Raw genomic sequence first — 23,184 nt, forward strand, 5'->3', positions numbered from 1 at the left:
ATAAATACTTTGTTTATGAATGAGTATGGCTATGTTTAAATAACATTTTATTTACAAAAATGGGCAGCAAGCTGGATTTGGCACTCTGGCTGTAATTTACCAACCCATCATTTATATTAGTTTAATTCTCTGCTTTCCCTGGTGTTTTATTTGTAGGTTCTGATTTTTTTTTTTTTACTCCTGTCTATTATAGACAAGTTAGCAATGCCATACTTAAACCAGTTCTCTAAATCTTAGTGGTTAATAATAATATTAACACATTTTATTTTATACCTATATTTTCTTTTCTTTAACAGTCTTCTCAGAGACAACCCTGAATATATTGAATGAAAATAACTCTTTTATGAACAACATAAACTTGTCCATGGCTAGAGACATTTTTCTGAGGGTTCAAGTCTATCCCTGTGACGTAATGATGGTCATTGAAAGGCTAAACATATAGAAAACTGAAATTATCTTACTTTGAATATTAAAAGGATGTTGTGTCAGAGGGAATGAGAGTTGTACATGGTATTCAGGATTGTTTTCATGCTCATTGTTTGAATCCACATTTTGTCTGTTCTGCTCTTTCAGTTATAGCTTCCTGACTTTCAGATTCCGTGGATGTGCTCTCCTAATCCTGGCATGGTTTGCTTCTCTCCTTCCACCTGCGTTTCCCTTGAGTGCTTTCTGTTCATCTTTGCTGGCATAAAGTTAGCATTTGATCTTGCAGCCTATGTGATATTTAACATTTCAAAAATGATTCTATAGTGTTACACAGTTCATACATAGAGCTAATTTATTTTTACACTTCTAAAAACTCAATCCTTTGATTATTATACTCAATACCTGGGAAAATCGCAGGGAATCATTTCCAGTTAAGCCTAAAGAAATTCACCTGAGTATTATTTATGTCATATATTGCTTATTTATTATTCAGCGTTCTTTCAGAGATTAAAAAAATATTTTTTTATTGATTTCAGAGAGGGGGGGAGAGAGAGATAGAAACATCAATGATGAGAGAGAAAAATTGATCGGCTGCCACTTGCACGCCTCATGCTGGGGATCAGGGATTGAGCCCGAAACTTGGGCATGTACCCTGACCGGGAATCAAACCATGACATTCTGGTTCATAAATCGATGCTCAACTGTTGAGCCATGCTGGCCAGCTGGGCTCTTTCAGAAATTTTAGTATTCTTCTACATTTGTATCTGCAATTAAAATTACATATTTAGTATTAATTCTGCATTTAAATAAATGCCTACCACCAGATATTTCTTCTCTCTGTTTCTTTAATTTTATACTTTTTAAAAATTGTATACTTTTATTTATTTTCATTCACTTATGAGTTGATTGGTTTGTATTTTCAGATATATTTTTCTCAAAAAAAAATCCTTGGATGGCATATTTTCTGAGTTCTTGTGTGTTTGAGAATATCTTTTTGCAGCATTCACATATTAACAACTTGCATGGGTTTAGAATTCTTGGATTACATGTCTTTTCTATCCACTTTGCTTGCCTCTTGGTGGATGTTCCTCCATTGTGTCCTGTCATCCCAATTTAATGAGAAGTAGTCTGCAGTCAGCCTGAATATATTTTTCGTGATTCGTTTTTTTCTATTTGGATGTTTGTTTGTTTTGGATGTTTAATAACTTTACCAAATTATGCTTCAGTGTTTTCTATTTATTATTTATCCTAAAAACTCTGAACATACACATTCCATCTGTATATTTTTTATTTTAAGGATTTTCCCCAACTTATTGAATGTTTTCTCTGTTCCCCAATAATTTTTTTCCCTCTTTAGGCACAACCATCATTCATATATTCGATTTCTGAGGTTTCTTTAGCGAAGCTGTCAACTTCCCTCTAATTGCTTAATTTCTCCGTTCTTTTCCTTGTGTGATTTGCTCTAATTCTTATCTGCACCATTGATTTGGCAGTAGTTGACATAAATGTCAAGTGCTAGCAAGTAAGTTTTGGATGACTGAAGTGCCTGCTCTATGTTTTTGATGCTTCACATTCATTTTTAAGTTCTGCAATATCATTAATTTTTCTTCTTATTTACTTTGTTAGCTCTGACAGTTTCTTTCTACCTTACTCCATTTTTTAATATCCCATTTTAAATTGCTCACATCTTCTTAATTTTTCTTGATCATACAAAGTAATTATTAGCTATCTTTTCTTCTGTTTCCTAGAGTAAATCTTTTAAAGTCTCTTCATTTTCTTTTTTGCATGTTCTGTGCCTTGTCTTCATTTTTTTCTTAGGAATGTTCCAAATTTTGTCTGGCCCTACTGTTGGTCCAAAAATAGTGTGGGTGGACTCTCATTGACTTCCTTCCCTATTTGTCTTGGGTCTGTTTGTGTTTTTCCCTTAGCACTTGAGCTGGAGGGCTGGAAGATGGTGGTATATATTCTGTTTTTAGCTCTTTAGTTGTCTGAGTAGGGTGGTAGGGAGGGCTCTGTGGCAGTGGGCAGCTTCAGAGCTTTGCTGCTTCTTAATTTTGTAGTATTTTATAACCAGTTTCATTTGTTCCTTCTCTTTTGGGTGAGCCAGGCACTTTGATGAGAAATCATTCAGAATGGCGCCTCACTGTTTATGGGATGTTTGTTCTGTGCATCTATTGGGTAAAGTGTTTCTCTACATTTTTAGACCACTTTGCAAAGTTGGGGCACGCTTTTAGCCCTCTGCCTTGCCAGGTCAGAGGGACCACCTGGATCAGCTGGCTGTCTAATTTCTTTTTCGCCCCTCCATTGCTGATATAGGTGGGCACGGGAGTTCCAAAACGACGTCACTTGTTCTTCAAAGTTGGTGGTACCAGGGAGTCTTTCAGAACCTTTGTCACTTGTGTCCCTCTATACTGCACTGTTTTACAGACAGCAGAGCTGTGTACAGACCCCCAGCAGATTCTTTCCTTTTGGTTCAATTGTATTGCTTCTGTTCTCTAAGTCCTTTGCTATTATTAACATAGATGAGGTTTTCTCCCTCCCCCCATTTTTGTACATTTTGAAGGATAGAAAGGAAGTTGTTATTGTTGTTGTTGTTTTTAGAGCACTTTGCCTTCTTTCCAGGAAGTCTGCTTTATGAGTCTTGAGAATTATAATTAACACATGTGAAGTCTTTCATAGACAGATGTAATTATAGAATCTCAGTTAACAATGTGCTTTAAAGTTCAAACTTGCTCCCCATACTTGAGCCACCTCTATAACATTCCCTGATTTAGTGTTAGTTTCCCCCCGCCCCCTACATTCAGTGGTGGGAATATCATCCCCCGGAGGGAATTCTCTTTGATCATCCATATGTGTTTGTTGACATTTTTCATATATTGAGCTGAAATCTGGCCTGAAAGTAGCTTCAGGTTGCTTCCTTTGGAACCCACCTCTACTTTTACAAATAACTGAAGCTGGCCTCATGGCATCCTGGGGCTTGCTTGCTTTGTGTGAAACATTATGTGTTCTTTCTGTCATTTTTCATAAGACAGGCTTAAAGTCTTGTTCTTTATCATCCTACTTGTTTTCTTCCTTAAAAATATACCCATACTGGAACCCAACACTTGAGGTATGGTTTTATGAAGTCACAGTAGATAATATGTCTGCATCTTCTCCATGAGATTCCAGAAATCTTTGTCTTTATAAATCATCCCAAGAAATATAGAGTGCAGCGGGCTTCTGTAAGCTTCTCTACCAGTGTTCTTTTTCATTTACTTTTAATACAATGCTACATTTCTAGCCTTGTTTTTGACCTCTGGTTTTTGACCTATGACCTGCATACAGTCCTCTGTATTTTTGCACATCCCTTTATCATGTATTTGCATGGATTTTTTTTTCAATTGCTGAGAGTACTTATCACTATTGAATTTTATCCTGATTCTGTGGGAACATCCTTCCAAGATTAAGATCATTTAAACTCCCCCCCCCCCAACTTCTAGCATTTGTAATCCTACCCAGTGCATTCTCAGAAGAAAGTAAGATGAACCTATTTATTACAATAAGGTTCTACAGCCCACTATTGAATGTGAGTCTCTTGTCGATTCCAAGTCTTTGGTTATTACTTTGTTGTTTACTTACCTAAAAAATATAAAGCCAAAACTTTGCTACCTGAATTTGATCTTAATGTTTAATCTGTGTTGGTATAAAAGGGAATGGAGAAATAAACCAAGAGAAGGCACATCTGTTCTTTCTTCCTCAACTGTGGCCTGGCCTCCTGTCAAAGAAGGAAGTCAGGGTGCCCTGCCTGAGTGGGGCTCTCGCGCATCACAGCATTTTAGTGGGGTGGGGTGGGGTGGGGTGGCAGCACCCCTGACATTGCACATTGTGGGGGTCTGTCTTAATCTCTCCTTACATTCTGAAGTTTAGGTTGTCAACCAGTTTCTAATGGCCATGATCACTGAGGAGGGAAGGAGCATTTTCTTATTCCTTGTCCTCTGTGAGTTCTAATTTCCATGTAGGAAAAAAGGAAAGTTTTTGGAGAAGCACATTTCATTAGGTACCTATTTCCTTTACAGCTAAATTGGTTTAACCCCGCCCCCACCCCGGATAAGGCAAGTGGTTCCTAAAGAGAGAAAGTCAACATATAATTCTGTATATTGGTATCCCCTGCTTTTCGAAAGTTCATGTTAGGCCACTTTGCTTTTATTGACCTACATTAGTACCTGTTTTCGCTAACTGAAAGAAATTCAAAGTGGAATTTTGCTTTTATGAAAAAAAGGTGAAAAGGGAAAACAGTGTTCAGTGTTTGTTTGGCAGTGAGCCCATCCATTATAGAGACAGCCTCCACCCCTAGCAGCGGGAGTGACTGTCATGCTCCTTCCCCGGAACCACAATCAGCATCAGGCTCCATAGCTTTGGCCTATGTCAGTGCTTTATCTCCATTTATTTTGTGCATTAATTAGCAAGATGTGTCCTAAGGTATCAGACGAGCCTAAGAGAGCTTGTAAGGTGTTATGCTTAGCATAAAACTGGATGTAATTCAGCATTTTGATTATGGTCAATGAAATAAAGACATTGTGTGTACTTTGAATTTGGGGCCTGGGAATGCTGAAAATTTATTCCATATAAATGAATGGTAATTGCTTCTTCGCTTCACACCATTTTGGCTTATGAAAGGTCCATAGGAACGCTCTACTTTCAGATAGTGAGGGAAGCCTGTACTTTAATTTACAGGATTTGACATCATGCTCACATTTTCACCAATTACATTACATTTTCTCAGGAAATTTGATAGTTGAGTGGAAGTTGTTTTATTCATTATATGTATGATTATTTAATATGAAATAAACTCGGTTCTCCTAGTTAGATGGTGTTGGTCATGATGGGAGAGGAATTGGTAGTAAATAATTCTGTTTCTTTAGCCAAAAATTGAGAAGAGACTCTCACTTTATTTTTTTTAATTTTTATTTTGTTATTATTATTTTTTTATTGTATGGTTCCATTTATTTATTTTTTTAAAAAAATTCTCCTTATTGTTGAAAGTATTACAGATGTCCCCTTTGTTTTTTTTCCCCATTGACCCTGTCCACCCTATACCCACCCCTCCCAAGCCTTCACCACACTATTGTCTTGTCCATGGGCTATGCATATTAATTCCCCAGTTAATCTCTCCCACCCACCTCCCCCAACCCCACCTTCTTTCTGAAATTCGTCAGTCTGTTCTATGCTTCTATGTCTCTGGATCTATTTTGTTCATCAGTTTATTTTGTTCATTAGAATCCTCACCGGAGGATATTTTTTCCACTGATTTTTCAGAAAGAGTGTAAAGGAGGGGGTAAGGAGGAAGAGAGGGGAACATTAATATGAGAGAGACACGTCGATTCGTTGCCTCCCTCATGTGCCCAACCGGGCCAGGGATTGAACCTGCAATTCTGTGTGCACCCTTGACAGGAATCGAACTCGCAACCCTTTGGTGCGCAGGCTGACCCTCTAACCACTGATCCACACAGGTCAGAGCACCCCTCTCTCTTGAGTGGCCTGTGCCCACGTGGCTGTTACCCACGTGGTAGGAGAAGACCCTTTCTGAACACTGGTCTGCCAAGGACATTGCCTCTTTGTAGAACTTCTAACAGAAAAGGTGGCTGAAGATTTGAGCAAGTCACCTTTAGAGGGGCAGTTTTTCTCTCTACCCATGTATGTGTATGGCAGGTCTCCACATGGCGGAAACACTCTTTAATGTCATTGTTTTAAGTCTGACTTTGTTAGAAAAATGGACTCATTGCTTGTAAGCATAACTATCAGGAGTAAGTTTATTTCTTCATTAATTTGGTAATTTACCAGAATGTATTCTATTCTAGCCCCAAGTATATTCTGTTGAAATCCTGAAGTCATTTTTGTTTCCTTCTCTCTTACCCATGAAAATGTTTCTACTAGTAAAATGTTTTTTTGGCTTTTAAACCAATGCTTTAATACTGTTCTATACCTGGATCCACAGCAGGGCACACTGTCATAAATCCAGTTATGGTTAACAGTATATTACATACTTTTCTGGAGATTTTAGCCTTGCAAGCCAAACCTGAGTTTTTAAAAATGTGCTGACTGCGTGTGTGTCAATTATGGCCATGTTTCGAGATGTGTGGACTCGCAAGGTGAGGACTGTGTGCGGCAGCATCCCCAGTCTACCAGCGCGCTGCTTAGGGGCTGCCCCCATTGTAAGTGTGCTTCCTGTGTAATTTCAGTGTCATGGTCAAGATTCCTTTTAAGAAAAAATGCAGTTGTGCTGACATTTACGTTGAGCAAACGAAGCACAGTTCATATCTGTTGAAACTGAAACTATTTTGTTCATCAGTTTATTTTGTTCATTAGAATCCTCACCGGAGGATATTTTTTCCACTGATTTTTCAGAAAGAGTGTAAAGGAGGGGGTAAGGAGGAAGAGAGGGGAACATTAATATGAGAGAGACACGTCGATTCGTTGCCTCCCTCATGTGCCCAACCGGGCCAGGGATTGAACCTGCAATTCTGTGTGCACCCTTGACAGGAATCGAACTCGCAACCCTTTGGTGCGCAGGCTGACCCTCTAACCACTGATCCACACAGGTCAGAGCACCCCTCTCTCTTGAGTGGCCTGTGCCCACGTGGCTGTTACCCACGTGGTAGGAGAAGACCCTTTCTGAACACTGGTCTGCCAAGGACATTGCCTCTTTGTAGAACTTCTAACAGAAAAGGTGGCTGAAGATTTGAGCAAGTCACCTTTAGAGGGGCAGTTTTTCTCTCTACCCATGTATGTGTATGGCAGGTCTCCACATGGCGGAAACACTCTTTAATGTCATTGTTTTAAGTCTGACTTTGTTAGAAAAATGGACTCATTGCTTGTAAGCATAACTATCAGGAGTAAGTTTATTTCTTCATTAATTTGGTAATTTACCAGAATGTATTCTATTCTAGCCCCAAGTATATTCTGTTGAAATCCTGAAGTCATTTTTGTTTCCTTCTCTCTTACCCATGAAAATGTTTCTACTAGTAAAATGTTTTTTTGGCTTTTAAACCAATGCTTTAATACTGTTCTATACCTGGATCCACAGCAGGGCACACTGTCATAAATCCAGTTATGGTTAACAGTATATTACATACTTTTCTGGAGATTTTAGCCTTGCAAGCCAAACCTGAGTTTTTAAAAATGTGCTGACTGCGTGTGTGTCAATTATGGCCATGTTTCGAGATGTGTGGACTCGCAAGGTGAGGACTGTGTGCGGCAGCATCCCCAGTCTACCAGCGCGCTGCTTAGGGGCTGCCCCCATTGTAAGTGTGCTTCCTGTGTAATTTCAGTGTCATGGTCAAGATTCCTTTTAAGAAAAAATGCAGTTGTGCTGACATTTACGTTGAGCAAACGAAGCACAGTTCATATCTGTTGAAACTGAAATTGTAATGCGTGGCTACGTGAGCGTTCTTCCCAACCCTCTCTGAATGTTCTTGCTTATACATTTATAGAACCCAGGGTAAGTCAGATGGTGCAGAGGCTGATTTTTCCCGTCTCCCCTGTTTTTCTCTGGTGGGTGGCTTGCTTGAGCAGGGGAATGCAGTAATAAATCTATCAGCATCAGAATTCATAGTTACACCATTGTATTATTTCTTTTATTTAAAATGAAATATTTTAGCCTAAAGGTTTTCATTTTCATAAGTGTTCTTTTGTAAAACAAAACAAAACAAAACGTCTTTTGGATTGCTCGATACTGTGCTCTGAAGTGCTCTTTTCCAACTGAAAATGAAAGATAAGGAACAAATATTAGTACTAATTCTTTTATTGGCATGTTTTTCCCTGTATGGTGGTTTCTTTCCTCTTAGTTCCTGAATGATGACGAGGTTAGAGGCAAACTTCACTTATTTTGAAAACATAGAGACTGAGTTTCTGTATCAGGGCTCTTGAAGTACAAATGCAGTCTGGCCTCTGAATGTAAAATCAGCAGGTAGAATCCGCACTGGGTAGGTATTCTGGCAAAGCCGAACAATCCAGGTTACAAAGAATGCTTGGCTCTTATCATTTTCACAAGGAAGAATAACATCACACGTAGCACTAAACCTCACTAGCAGAGAACTGAAATTTACTCCTGGCGGCCCGAGAAATGCATCCAGTCACCTCATATGATCTTTTACCCCATCCAACCAAGGCCATGTCTCGGAGGTTAAGAAAATTGTTTATTACATTGCAAAAACCATCTCCTCGTGAGTTAGAAGGGGAGCCTGACACCTGCCTTCATTTGTTCCTTTAGATGGTTTTAAGTTAGTGCCCATATGTAAACACCTCAACTTCCATCATAACTTAGCAGCAAATTTACAAAAGGCAGATTTCAGGAAAAGGAGCCTTTGAGTAAGTGTTGTTTCTGAAAGTGTGATAAAATGAAAGGGAAAAGCATTATCCCAGTTTAAATGATGCCTGGGAATGTTTTAGTCCTGGGATTTCAGGTGGTTTATTGTTTTCACAGTACTGATCAGACATATGCTGAGAACAGGGGGAAAAGCAATAGTAGGTTTACTCCTTATTGTCTGGTAGAGTTTTTCCCTCTAAGATTTGTTTGTGTTTAAAAAGTAACATTTTTTTTGGGGGGGGGTGGGGTTGGCTCCAGATCTCAGTGGAAGAAGACAGTAGTAATGAATTGGGATCTTGTGGGGATAGGAGTCATATACAGTATTTTTTTTATTGACATACATAATTGCAGCCAATTAGAAATGTGTAATTGCATTTCTTATTTATATGCACATAATGGATTTGTTTTTATATCACACTACTTCCTGAAATTAACTGACAGGTTAGAGCAAATTTTTCCCAGTGGAACTGGCATATGTACCTATATCTTTGTATTTATCATACCCAAATACCTATTTGTGATACTTCGCCTCTGATAAGTAGCCAGACCATTAACCAGTTAACTGCCCTGCGTCCAAAACGGAAACCATCCCAACATTCCACGATATTTTGAATTTAATTAAAAAAATCAACTTGCAGTGAATATTATACAAATAAATATGTTACTCACAATTCGGATGTTCTTGAATATTTTCAGCTGAAAATTCTCATGAAAATTGATTTTAAAGTTGGTCAGGGCTGCCACTTAGGGAAAACATTTTTTTTTCTATAGACGCGCGTGGCGTACAATGGGTTAAATCAATTGCATGATTGGAACTCAAGCTCCAAGAATGCATTTGTGACTCTGCCAGAAAGAGTTACCATTGCAGGCCTGACTGATGTCCCCTGAAAGTCCTGTTCACAGGGTTGGCCATTGCCTGGCATTGGGAAACTTGGATTTCCAGAGAGTTCACATCCCTTTCAGAACTGAATACTGTGGCTCATGGTGCCTAAATTGTTTGTACAAACAACGTGGTTGATGTTGAATACCTGGTTACCTTTTGGGAGTCTGGAATTTTGGCAGGTGCTAGGCAGATGGTGCCTACGTGACTGAACCCTGATAAAAACCCGGGACTTCCAGGCTCATGCGCGTGTTCCTGGTAGACAGCATCTCATAGGTGCTGTCACAGCTCCTTGCTGGGGAATTAAGTGCATCCTGTGAGACTCCAGCTGGAAAGGCCCCCTGGAAGCCTGTGCCTAGTTTCTTTCAGTCTTTGCTCACGCACCTCTTCTCTCTGCTGATTTTGCTTTGTTGTAATAAATAAATCACAGTGATGAGTCCTGTATACCAAGTCCTTTGAGCTCACCAAGTGAATCATTACCAGGGGGTGAGCAGGGGGACCGGTGACCCAGACCCCGTCATCAACTCCTGAAGGTCTTAGCCCTGTTAGCGTGGAGTGCTCTGGGTCAGGGTGTTGGTGTTGCAGGCTGGCCATGCACCAGGGCTGCACCCAGGGTGTTGGGAGGAGCTCTGGGGAGGATGTTTGTGAAAGCTCTTCGAAAACACCGAATCACTATCCAAATAAATGCACAGTGATATTATTTTCCTTCTTCTTCCATAATCCGTTCTGGTCACTGCTGTGAGTCAGACATTAATTATGTACACACAGAACACTCATTTACCTTTCAGGTAATATTAGGTCTCTCCAAACTGGACCAGGCAAACTCCCCACCCTTCTTATATTTTTCACATTTCTCGTAGGTGATTTTTCTTAAATTATATTGTTTCTGCTTACCTTCTGCTCAAACTGTTAATTACTTCCAGTTAGTTGCAAAATAAAGGCCAGATATCATCCATCATCTATGTCAGTCAGGTTCATCTGATCTCACCCTCCCTTCCTTTCTAGCCTTATTTCTTACTACTCTCCTTCATGCATCTGACCCTGGCTAACCTCAGGTGCTGAAGCTTAAGGATTCCTTTCCTTCCCATCTTCACATCTTTGCTGCGATTGTCTCTTCACCTTTCCTGTCCCTACTCACCTCTCCTCTCCTGCAGGTTGCCTGTTATCCCTCTGTCTCTGCCTGTGCAATGCGCATCTCAAATGCTACCTCTTTCTCAACAGTTCCGATCTGTACTAGTCAGAGTCTCTTGAAATCCCATGACATCTTACTCTTTGTCGTGTGTCTGCGTCTATTGGGTAAGTGCATGAAGCACTGGTTGGGGAGTGAAGTGAGATAGCTGAGAGAAGGCAGCCAGTAGAGGCCTTACTCAACCAGCCATCGCTGTGGGCCGAGGAGCTCAGGTCTGGGAGGAAGCTCTGGGGGATGGTGTGGAGCAGGGCTTCTCAAATGGTAATGTGCTTGATACTCAACTGGGGACCTTTTTACATGGCGGAGTCGGACTAATCTGGGCTGAGACCCGAGAGCTTGCATCTCTCACAAGCTCCAGGGTGGTGGTGATGTGGCTGGCAGGGGTCCCCAGCCCACTTTTTTGAGAACAGTGATGATAAAGTCCGAGCGGAGGGTGAGGGAGCTGGGGTATTTATACACTAACTCTGGAAGGTCACTAGTTGGGGGCTCTGGCCCGTCAAGTGGCTGTCCCTGACTTGGAGAAAGCCCTGGGGCAGAGGTGCAGAGACCTGCAGTTGGAAGTCTGCTTTGGGTGGGTTGCAGTAGGCTCCATCTTGTAATTAGGGATATTAGGTGGGATCTGTGCTTCATCTTCTTCCCCAGCAGCACGTAGCACTCATTATGGTTTTGAATTTGCGCAGTGAATGAGTGGATTGCTGGTGCTTTCTGCTCAGGCAAAGGATTGTAAGTGCAGTTCCTGGTGGAGTCCAGTAACACAGTCTAGTTTGTCATTCCTCCTCTGATTGAAAAGAAGTATAAGACTTTCTCTTGGCCCTGAATTTATTCAGGTCCGGAGAAAAGACAGTCAATATGGACATGATAGAAAGCCAATTGTGATCTTTTCCCCACTCAATCCTAATTTCATTTATTTCCTCTTGTCAGATTGTGTAAATTGTGGGTTCAGGTTCCTAATTGTAAAGGTATAATCCTGTCATATAGGGATTTATCTACGGGCAGGCTCCTGGGCTGGCATGATTAAGGAATGTCACAGAGAATGTACAGTGTTCTGGTTCCTCCTTGAAAAGTAGGCTGGCATAGAGGAGACTTGAACGGCATCAAAGACATGACAGCCATTGTTTCCTCAATACCCAAGGTCGGGTTTGGTATACAGACAGGGCCTAAAGTTATAGAAGATACCTCTGTCTTCAGTAAAACCAGCAACCAAACCATGATTCTTGCTTTTTTTTTTGTGTGTGTGTTCTTTTCTTTGAGTTGGTACATACTTTAAATATTAATTTCATAATCTTGTTGACGTTGGTTCTTTCTGGCCTTTGACAACTGGTGTAAACTCCATAGATCCTTTCTGTGAGGTGGCTTAGTGGAAGGAATTAAGTGATAAGGGAGTTGTTTCTCAATCCCTACATTTGGGGAGTTCACATGTTTTCCCTCTGATTCATTGTTGTTGTTGTTGTTTTAATTTTTTCCCCTTTATTGATTTTTAGAGAGAGAGAGAGAGGAAGGATGAGGGATAGCAAGATAGAATATCCATGAGAGAGAAACAACATCTATCAGCTGTGGTTCTTTTAATGACTGTGGAGAATCTCCAAGTTTGAATCTTAGTCCTGCTACTTAAGAGATACAACTCCTTTCTTTATAAACTAAGGATAATAATATCTTTTTCTGTGGGTTGTTGTGAAGAGTTGAAAAGGAGGTGAGGCTGAGCAAATGAAGGATCTCAGTAAATGTTTGTTTCCTTCTCCTCTCCTCTAAATTTCCACTTAATAGAAGCTGGGTCCAGAGTAAAACTTAGGTCTTCCAGCTCAGCCCATGGCTTTTCAGTGCAAAGAGGTATGAAAATTTAAAATAATATTTATTTTTATAATTCAACAGACTGAGTAAGATTTATTCATGATCACTGATAGCAGCTCTACTTACTCAGTGCGTTATAATAATCCGTTCTTTGGGGATATTTCTGCTTCTTACCCAAACCCAAGACTCTTAGTTTCTTGTTTTATAAAAGTAGTTGTCAAGACATAAATGCCTTTATTTAATTTCTTATTTTCTGTATTCTGACAGAGTTACATACTTATCTGATACTCGAGTAACAAGGTTACTGCAGCATTATTTTGTTGTTTTCTGTTTTTAAGCCTGTCTTTATTCTGATTGGTTGGTGTGTCTGTTCTGATTGGTAAATGTATACTGTTTGGTTATTAAATATTTTGAGTCTCACCAGGAGTTACATGTTCTTAAATACTTTTTCTCTGTAGGGTTCCAGGTTGTGTCTTTAAGAGAAAAGGTTATTTGAGTAAATTCTACTAAATTAAAAGATGAATAGTAAGAATTTTCTGGTTTCCTGTTTAAAGTTCTATCGGAGCAAAATGTTTATAGTTACTTTCTAGAATAATCTTAAGTTAATGCTAATAGAACAATGCATTATCAGTCCCATGTTGGAAGACTAATTATCAGTCTGTAACCTTAGCAAATTATTATGCATGTTGGTGTAATCCATGTCAGTGCGGTGACACACTGTAATTATATAGTATTCATTTTCGCTTACTCTTCGTCTTCTGCATGTATCATCAAACAAGCTTTCTTATTAGAGTTGTGGTTCTTTTAATGTCAACCATTTTCACTTGAATTGGCACAATGGTCTTTTCTGAGACATAAACGTAGTATAACATTTGCTATATAATCTTTTCTAATGATATGTGTGTAGACACCTTAAAGCCCTTTTTGTTTCTGTCTGAACTGGTGGATCATTTAGCAGTTTTACCAGTGGACTGAGGTGTTTCTCTAAGTTCTATTCACATAAAATGTAGGCCTATTTGTCATCTGTCTATGTTAGTTTTCTCTATAAATCATCCCATAGTTTTCAACCCAGAAACAAAAATGAATTGTTGATGTTAATTAACCTCTTTTTACTTCTCTTAATTGTAATTAAAGGTGATATATTAGATTTTAGTTACTAATAGTTTATGTTCTCTAATATTTGAATTTTAGATGGTTTTCTAAAACAAAAGTGTCTTGTTCTACAAGAAAATTTCTCTGTTAAATATGTGCTTTTAGTACTCTCTAAGCATATTCTTACTTTTTTCTTAAGTTATGATCTATAACCGATGAATGATTAATCTGTTTTGGCTCAAGGAAGGCTAGATACTCATTTACTAAGTGTTACTTTATGTTAGAGCTTGAATAACGTTTTCCCCCACTAGGGAACTAACCCACTTGTGGGAAGCTGTTCTTTCTTTGCACTGACTTCTGATTTTCTGTATTTGGTGATTTTTGATCGGGTAGTGTATGAAATTTGACTTTAGAGCTGGCTTAGAGCTTCATAAGAACAAATCATTTCTTTTCATCTCTGTAGCCTTGTCTCTTAGCACAGTGTTGGGCCCACATAGACAACTGAAATAAATATTCCCAAAGGTTTGCTTGAGTCTTACTTGTTCAGTCACCTGGCAAGAAAAGGCGATCTTTATACCAATTTTGTCCTCGGAGGCCCAATTCCTTACTTTTAGTTCTTGTGCAGATTGGCATTATGTAATCTGTCCACTACTGGGGAACGTTTTCTGTGACAGCACACTCCTTTGGGTGAATGAAATACTGAGCTCGGGGTTAGAAAAATGCAGAAACATTTGTCTCTCAAGCCTAAAGAGATTGTTTAGCAGGAGAGGGGAAGTATTTAAATCAGAAAAATTTGCTTTCTATTTGAGATCCTTCCTAGCCATTCAGGCTGGCCTTCACTTCCCGGATGCAGTAAATTCTTTTGTTAGATGATTGAATCTTGTAAGCCAAAATTATTTGCTTGTTAATTCTGTTTGCACTTCAGGATAGGAATAATGCTAAACATCTGCAGGTACAAATTCCTATTTTTTCTTCAAGTTTTATTGCAGTGGTTCTTAAGTGGAGTTAATAAACAGCTTTATCTTGGGTTTCATTCAGTACAAAGTAATACCGATCATTTTAATCAGTGGTTTAGTGAACCTCATTAATTAATATTTTGATTTATTTTGTCTTATGTGGTATATTCTTTTTGTTTGTATATATAGCAGAATATAATTTCTAAGTAACTGTATTCATTAGGGAATTTGAAGCCATTCCCATAAATGTAATGGTATATATTTATTTTCTATGAAGTCAGATTCAAATCCAGTGCTCTCGGCTCATGTGACGGGAACTGTTTGCAATGACAGTCCAGATGTGGGAGGTAAAGGGAATGTGGAGGATGGGGATACCGGAGCATTGATTTACTGAGAATCACGGGGTGATGTTCAGCATGGGACAGTGGTTTATGCCATTTGTGTTTGGGGTATTTCATAGAAACCCGATTCTCACTTCAAATCTGTTTGAAAGTAGGTAATGTATAAGTTATTTTTTAAAATGCTGCCGACAGAAAAGGCAGCATGAGAGATGCCAGGGTCTTATTTCTTCATTTGGTGTCTGGTCCTGCTGGGGAACTGGGAGTGTGTCCTCCTTATCAGTGAGTGGGAACGCCTGAGGCAGCCTTCAACAGGAAACCGGGCTGCCTGACCCTGCCCTTCCTGCTCAGTAAATGACCGCTAGCTTTACACAGGCATCGGAGGGAGGGCTTGGTCTTCTGGTCTGAGGTGTGTGTGTGTGTGTGTGTGTGTGTGTGTGTGTGTGTGTGTCAGAGACAGAGAGAGAGAGAGAGAGAGAGAGAGAGAGAGAGAGAGAGATTTTCTTGATTTTGTTGGCAGTTGGCATAAGTCACTTGATGATGTAGTTCATCCTCTTTTAAGGAAAGTCACCAACCATATTTATTAGCAGTATAATGGTCATGTACAGGAGCCTCCTCAAGTCTCTTCCTGAGATGCCTTCTCCTGGTGAATGCCTTGTCATGGTGAGTGTGAGTCTGGGTCTCGAGTGAGGGGGTAGCCAGCTCCAGCCTTGACTTGCACCTCCTCCACCAGGGCACACAGCCTCCTGCTGGAGGCCTTGTCCTGGGGATCAGACAGAGCTCTTTTTTTTTTTTTAATGTTTTTATTGATTTCAGAGGGGAAGGGGGAAGGAGAGAGATAGAAACATCAATGATGAGCAAGCATCAGTGATCAGCTGCCTCCTGCACGCCCCCACTGGGGATCGAGCCTGCAACCAGGGCATGGTCCTTGACCGGGAATGGAAATGTGAGCTTCTGGTTCATGGGAAGAAGCTCAACCACTGAGCCACACTGGCCAGGCCAGGCACAGCTCTTGACTACACAGGGGGAACCTGGTACTAAGCTCTGTTACCTGGTGAGGTGAGAGACCAAGTCCTGTTGGGGAAAGAGCATAGCAGGCTAAAGACAAGAGGCAACCCAGAGACAGAGTTTGGTGGCAGCAGGAAATTGAAGCTGGAGGTCACAAGCCCTCAGGAATCTCTGGAAATGTGAGAGGCTGAGGTGGACATGCTTGTTGAATGTGGGAGGGGAACTCAAGCCCTTTCAATTTATGATTTATATAAAAGGGTGACTGCATATTCTGGAGGTCTGGGGGAGACTCAACCAGGCACCTTTGATATTACTGTTACCTGCTTTGATGAGACAACTCACAAACCATCTTTTAGGATGCACGGAGTATGTTGGCTTAAAGATATGAGCTCTAGCATCGCCCAGCCTGGGTTTGAATCTTATCTTCAACATTTGTTATCTGTGTGATAAAGGATAAAAGTTACTTTATGTTTCCAAGTTTTAGTTGCCTCCTCTTTAATGGGGGATAATTACAATGATTGTTGTGAAGAATAAATGAGATATATTATGTGGTAAATATTTTGCACAGGTCCTGGCAATGAAAGTTATGGAGTATTAGCCGTTATTTCTATTTCAATACAGCTATTGTTGACCTGTGTCTGACTCATGTCCATAGAAGGAAAGAACAGTTGGCAATTATTAAAAACCACTGCTTATTTACTAATTTACTGAGATTAGAACCAAGTGTAGCCTTGAATCTGGATTCCTTTTGTGAAACAGAAGGGCTACAAAATTAAGCTTTATGTGTGTAAACAAAGGAAAGACCTCTTAAAGTCTTTATTTGACCATTGCCGATTTCTGATAGCTGGGTCCAGATGATTTCGGTGATAGTATTTGTGCTTGTTGTTGTGTTTGCAGTGAAAACCAGTGAATTTTCCATTAAGTTTTAAACTTATCAAAAATAGAATAAAATAAAAGAAAGCCCTAACCCATCTCAAGTCCCTGCTAATTCAGGGGAAGTAGGTAGAAAGCAGTCCTGGGAACAGCAAAGTATTTATGGTGAGCTCTTATGTCCATGCCCACCGTCAAGTCTGCAGCCTCTGAGCCCCATACAGGGCCCGTATATACTCCACTCCTCCGAAGGGGACCATTTTCTGTGGATTCCTGATTGTGTGCTGGTGGACAGAGGAATTGTTAGGTAAGCTGATACCTCCTTTATAAGTAAGAAAGTCTTTAGCCTTGTTTCTATGTGCAGGTAGAAAGTGTGGCAAAGATTAGTCACATAGATTCCTTCGTTTTTTACTTCCAAGGAATTAAATTGATCAAACCGTCTAAATGAAAACAAGCTCTCACCATTTTATGAAACCGAAGTCTCTAATGACTTCTAGAAAACTCTCCATGGCATGACAAGTTTAAGTCTTCGTATGGACCATTGGTTCTCAACCTGTGGGTCGAGATCCCTTTGGCGGTTGAACGACCCTTTCACAGGGGTCGCCTAAGTCCATCCTGCGTATCAGATATTTACATTACGATTCACAACAGTAGCAACATTACAGTTATTAAGTAGCAACGAAAATAATTTTATGGTTGGTTCATAACATGAGGAATTGTATTTAAAGGGCCAGAAGGTTGAGAACCACTGGTATAGTCTATTGTGTTAATGATATCCTTCTGCTTCTGCCCTCCCACCTGAACTTTGTACCCTGAAGATTTCTTGGTGATGCCTTTTCTCAGCCTTCATCCTCCACCCCCATTGTATCATCATTGGTCATATTAATAGTCCTTTGAGTTATAAAAATTAGGAGAAGTAGCATCACTCAGTGGATAAGAGCATGGACTCTGGAGCCCTGGAACCCGAGTTTGCACCTGGATCTGCCCCTGTGTAGCTATAGCATCTTGGACAGTCTGCAAGGCTTCTCTCTGCCTTGGCTTGTTCATCTATAACTAGGGGTATTAATGGTACTGTCTCATCTGAACCACCATTGCTGTGAGGATTAAATCATCAGTTCATATGTGTAGAGTACTTAAATTTGTCTGCCACATAGTAAATACTATGTAGCCATTAACATTTATTTTAGAGCATTGTAATAGAGTAACATGAGCTGCTATAACAGACAGACTCCATACATCAGTGACTTAATTTAGTAGAAGATTATTTCTCACTTATTTAAAGTCTAAAATGGGTTTTCTTGATTGGTGGGAACCTACCAAACCAACTATCACTTACTATTAATCAGTGTATTCAAATGTTAGAATAGCTTTCTTGAAAGAGGGGAAATTTCAGCTGATCCCAGGGTTAGTTGTATGTGATCCATGTTTAGGCCTAGAACCAAGAAACTGCTAATAAGAATGTACTTATAATATTGGGAATGCCTTGGAGTATTCAGGTAAAGTTTTATAAAAGTCCTTATAGGAGATAAGTTAATGATTTTGAAAAGGGGGGAGGAAGTGAAAGTCCGCTCGAACGCAGGGAAACATAGAAGTAACTCGGTCTATATGAGAACGGAAAATTGTGGTTCATGTTGAGTACAGGGAAAGAGATAGCTTTTGAGTGTGGAGTGTTGTTAGTGATTGAGGTGTATTGTAAGTGGATATGGAAATAGGAGTTGGTAAAAATGAAATTAATATTAGTGCTGGAGTTGAGTAACACATCATGAAATAGATGAATCTGAAATTATGGTAGCCCAGGATGAAGGATGGATAAAATATCCCACTCAGTTCTGAAGGGATAGCGACAGATTCATAGACTTCTTAATCATAAAGAGAAAGCAAGCAGAATAATAGGGCTAATTAAGTCCTTAAAGACTATTAACATAGTCCTGGTTTTCTGAAATAACTACAGACATACCTTGTCTAAAACACACTCAACGTATTTGAGTTTACAGAGCAACTTCATTACGGGAAAATTATGTTTCCTACATAAGGATTTTCAATATTTTTTTCATACCTTGCTAGTTTGAACATGATTTTATGAACTAACTTTAATTCTAAGTAAATTATTTCACAATGATATTTGATAATTATGTGTCCATGAAGCTTCTCTTAATATATGTGTGTGTGTGTGTGTGTGTGTATGTGTATTCTGTTGAAAGAAGATTCCAAGTGATATTATAAAGATGAATACCTGATAATAAATTATAAATTTACCTGCTCTTTTATGTGCTTTTTTTCTCGTTAGATAGATACACACATAAATCAACAGTGTGTTTATATTCCTTTATTATTTGCTTTGCTTATAAATGCTGAAAAATTCAATACAGTCTATTATTATCAACAGTTATTAGTATTTTATGACAACTAATTAAAAAGATTGGCCACCAGAGCATATTTCTCCATTAGGGTTTTGTAGTTTAGACCTTTAGAGCATATTGAGAGCTAAATTAAGTTGACTTGCATTGAATTTAATGAGCTTCTAATGCAAACAAAGACACCATATTTTATATACCAGTATAAGGCTACCATTAATATAGCTGGGTGTTTAAGCTAACAATATTGAAATGTTTTTTTGTTAGAGGATAGGAATGTCTTGAATTAGAATAGAAAAATAACAAAATTAATTCCACCTAAAATCAAACTGTTTCCTTTTTTGTTTCAAATCTGTTGCTAGCTTTTGAAGAGCTGTAGAGACAATACATTATCCCCATACTTTTGTAGAGGTTTACTGGGATTAAGCATTTTCAGTCTTTATTTTTTTAGGATTTTTAAAAATATGTTTTTATTGATTTTTAGAGAGAGAGGAAGGAAGAGATATAGAGCGATAGAAACATCAATGAGGAGAGAGAATCATTGATCGCCTGCCTCCTGCACACCCCCTACTGGGGATCAAGCCCTCAATGCAGGAATGTGCCCTGACTGGGAATTGAACCAGTGTCCTCTTGGTTCCCGAGTCGATGCTCAACCACTGAACCACACTGACCTGGCTTTTTAGGAACTTCTAAAAATACTTTTAGGCCTTTGGCTGTCACTGAAAAGTCTGAGAGGCTTAAAAAAATTAAAAAACAAATTTCAGTGTTTCTTATTCTTTCTTTTTAGAATAAAACCCATGCCTATAAGGCAAAATAGTATTTGGTGACCATAGTCTTTTCAGTCCATGACTAATCTGTGACATCAATGCCAGAAGCTCAATAGAAAATTTTCACTTTCTCATGGAAAATAAAGTAATTGACTGGCCCACTTTAAGTGTTTCTTACATGGTTCTACTTTGCAGAGGAAAATGGTAGAAAAAAGTGCAGAAACAGCTAAAATGAGGGAAGGGAATTCTGAAAGGGTTGAAAAGGCAATGAATAGGGCGCTGGAAATGTGAAGATGTAATATTGAAAAGATGCGTCTCTTTTGTCTCCTGCTGCTGGTTGGCATGCAGGTCCCAGTTGAGAACTGTGGTATTTATTCATGTGTCCGACTTTATGCTTTTTTTGATGTTGGAGCCCATTTATATTTCACAATGGTTTCTAACGTGTGATGCAGTCTTTCTGCTTTGGTAGAAATATCACGGCTATGGTAAAGCAGAAATAGGTCAACTTTCAGTGTACCTCCCTACAAGGGACTGATTTAGCCTGAAGAGCCACATAAGGCACCTGAACATCCACATTCCATGTAAAACCACCCACTTTGCTTTGAAGGGACCTCTGACTGGATGAGTGATTAGTCATCTGTGAATGGCAGATGTCCTCAAACTAGTGTAGAAGCAGTTTGGCCACCAAGATTTTTTTTTGTTTCTCTTTGTGCAGTTTCTGTTTGGATACTTGAAAGCAGTTTCCGTAGTTTGAGTGTGTAAGTGGCCTTGAAATCAGAAAGTAATAGGACTCTAGTAAATACATTTTGAAGAAAATTCATTTGGCATTGAGGTAAGTGAACCCAGTGGAGATTTTCTTTTGCACATATAAAAAAGGCCAACGTGGAGTTATGCAAGGAATGCGTTCTTAGGTCATGTGTGTTTAAGAAAGCAAGCAAATAAACATCTTCTCTCTTTGTGCTGAAAGGGAGGAAACGTTGTTTATTGGCATATTGTAACTACACTCAATTTTTGTGAATCTGTTTTGCAGGAAGGCCATCATTTTGTGAAATGCTTAGGCAAAATTTTAGATTCCTGCATTTTTTTACACTTAAGTTGTCTCCAAGGAAGAACTTCTAATGACGGTAGATTTTCACATACATGTGCTTTTATGTATAATGCACATAGACACATACCCTCCAGGATTCTTGAGACACTTAACGCAGGGAAAAATGTGAAATGCCTGATGGCTCTGGGAAGGACTCGGGAAAAGGCTTAAAAGGAGGCTGCTTTTCAACAAAACCCCTGTAATTCCATGAGGCACTGAATACCTACAGAATAAAAGTGGAGCACCAAGGTTGCAGTAAATCTTCCCAACCTTCTAGTTGCCAAAATACCAAAAGCATTTGTGGGCAAATAGTTTTCATTAGCTTCCGTGAGTAACCAAACCAGAATAATTGTAAGTTTAATAAAAATGAAGACACTATTTTTTAAAAACCTCAGATTTATGGGATTTTAAAATGATTTTCAGAAGGGAATGTATATTACACTTATGAAGAAAAGCAGTAAATACGAGGGGAAAGGGATCTGTTTACTCATTGAGTAAGTATCCAGATACTTTCAGCTATAATCCTGGGTTAAAAGGAAATTAGTACTCACTTATTAAAACAGGTTGTAGCAGGCTGCTGGTAGTAGAAACACCTGATTCTAATTGGCTTCAGTAAAGAGGAAATTCTTTCATGTCAAGCAAGTCCAGAGGTAGGTAGAGCTGCAGACGTGACAGCTCGGGCCTCTGGCTTCTCTGGGATTCTTTTTCCTTAGACACTTAGCGAACTAGACACAGAGCTTCCATCTCCATATCCAGATGCAGCAAATCTAGGTCTCTTTTTTTCTGGTCTTTCCTTCTTGGGAGCAAGGCAGACCTCCCTAAGGTCCCTCCAGTACATAGTCACTGCCAGTGTCAGTATTTAGTCCTTCCTGGAGTCTCTGAGTCAGACCTGCCATGAAAGGTGAGCTCACTCCCCTGGCAAGGGGAGCCAGACCCTGGATGCAGTGATGGTCCCTTTCAGGATTCGGGATTCACACCTGAGCTGGGGGCAGGGCCACCACCATCCCTTGAAGTGTGTGAGGGAGGGAAGGATGCTCTAACAGAATTGGGGCTCCATTAGCCAGGTTAAGAGGGAGTGGATGTTGGGTAGGCAACCAGAGGTATCTGCCTTGGTAAACAGAAAATGACGGAAAAGAATGGATTTTAAAAAAACATGAAATGTGTCTAATAAATGAAACCTTTGGTTTTCTAGGTTACTTAAAAAATACTCATTCTTTTATAAAGAAAAGATAGCTATTGCAAAAAAATTAAGAATTTATTTTGGAAAATTGGCTCAACAGGGCAGTTATCTGGGAATTCTTAGGTAGCATCTGGCAAAGAGTTGGGATTGAACATCATTTATCTCCATCACCAATAATAACAGAGTTCTAAGTCCATAGCTAACACTCACCTTTGATCTTTTTAGTACAACTACTGCCATCCTTGCTAAATCTAATGAAGTAATATCCTGACGAAATGCAGGTATTTAGACTTGCACCGGCTTTTGAAAAAGTCCCTGGTATTTGTACTTTAAAAGAGGGTTTGACAGTTGAGCTTAGTAAGTGCTACCTAAGTCTTCATAGACCTACAGTATGTGGATTTTTGACAAAGCCTTGGGGTCTCCGAGCATTGTCACTGCAACAATGGTCACAGCCATAAAGATTCATCACCTGCCAGGCTCCATGTTCAATGGGTACTGTGCTCACTTTTTTTGTTTTTTAAAGGAGGAAACATAACTTGGCCCACACTTCCCATCCTACAAGTAGAGCAGATGAGTTGGAAACCAGGTCTGTCCACCCTGAAGTCCATGTTTCTGATATATCAGACTTCTTCAAAAGAAGAAAACTGGAAAGCAATAGTTCTGTCCTTTATTGATGGAAAAGTCCCAGGTCAAATCCTCCGGCACATTAATCCCTATGCTCCAAAATGCCTTTTGGTCTCCATGTAGAACAAAAAAGATACTCTTTCCACTGTGCAGGTATCAAAGGAAGTTTCCTCTCGCCCTGCCAGGGTTTTTCCCCACAGTCAGTTATCCTGTTCGGCCATAAGGCACCTATGTTACTGCTGCGCTGAGGACCACCTGGGAGCTTCCTGTCTCACCCTGAG

The sequence above is a fragment of the Myotis brandtii genome, unplaced genomic scaffold, assembly GCF_000412655.1.
Source record: "Myotis brandtii unplaced genomic scaffold, ASM41265v1 scaffold266, whole genome shotgun sequence".
Classification (NCBI taxonomy): domain Eukaryota; kingdom Metazoa; phylum Chordata; class Mammalia; order Chiroptera; family Vespertilionidae; genus Myotis; species Myotis brandtii.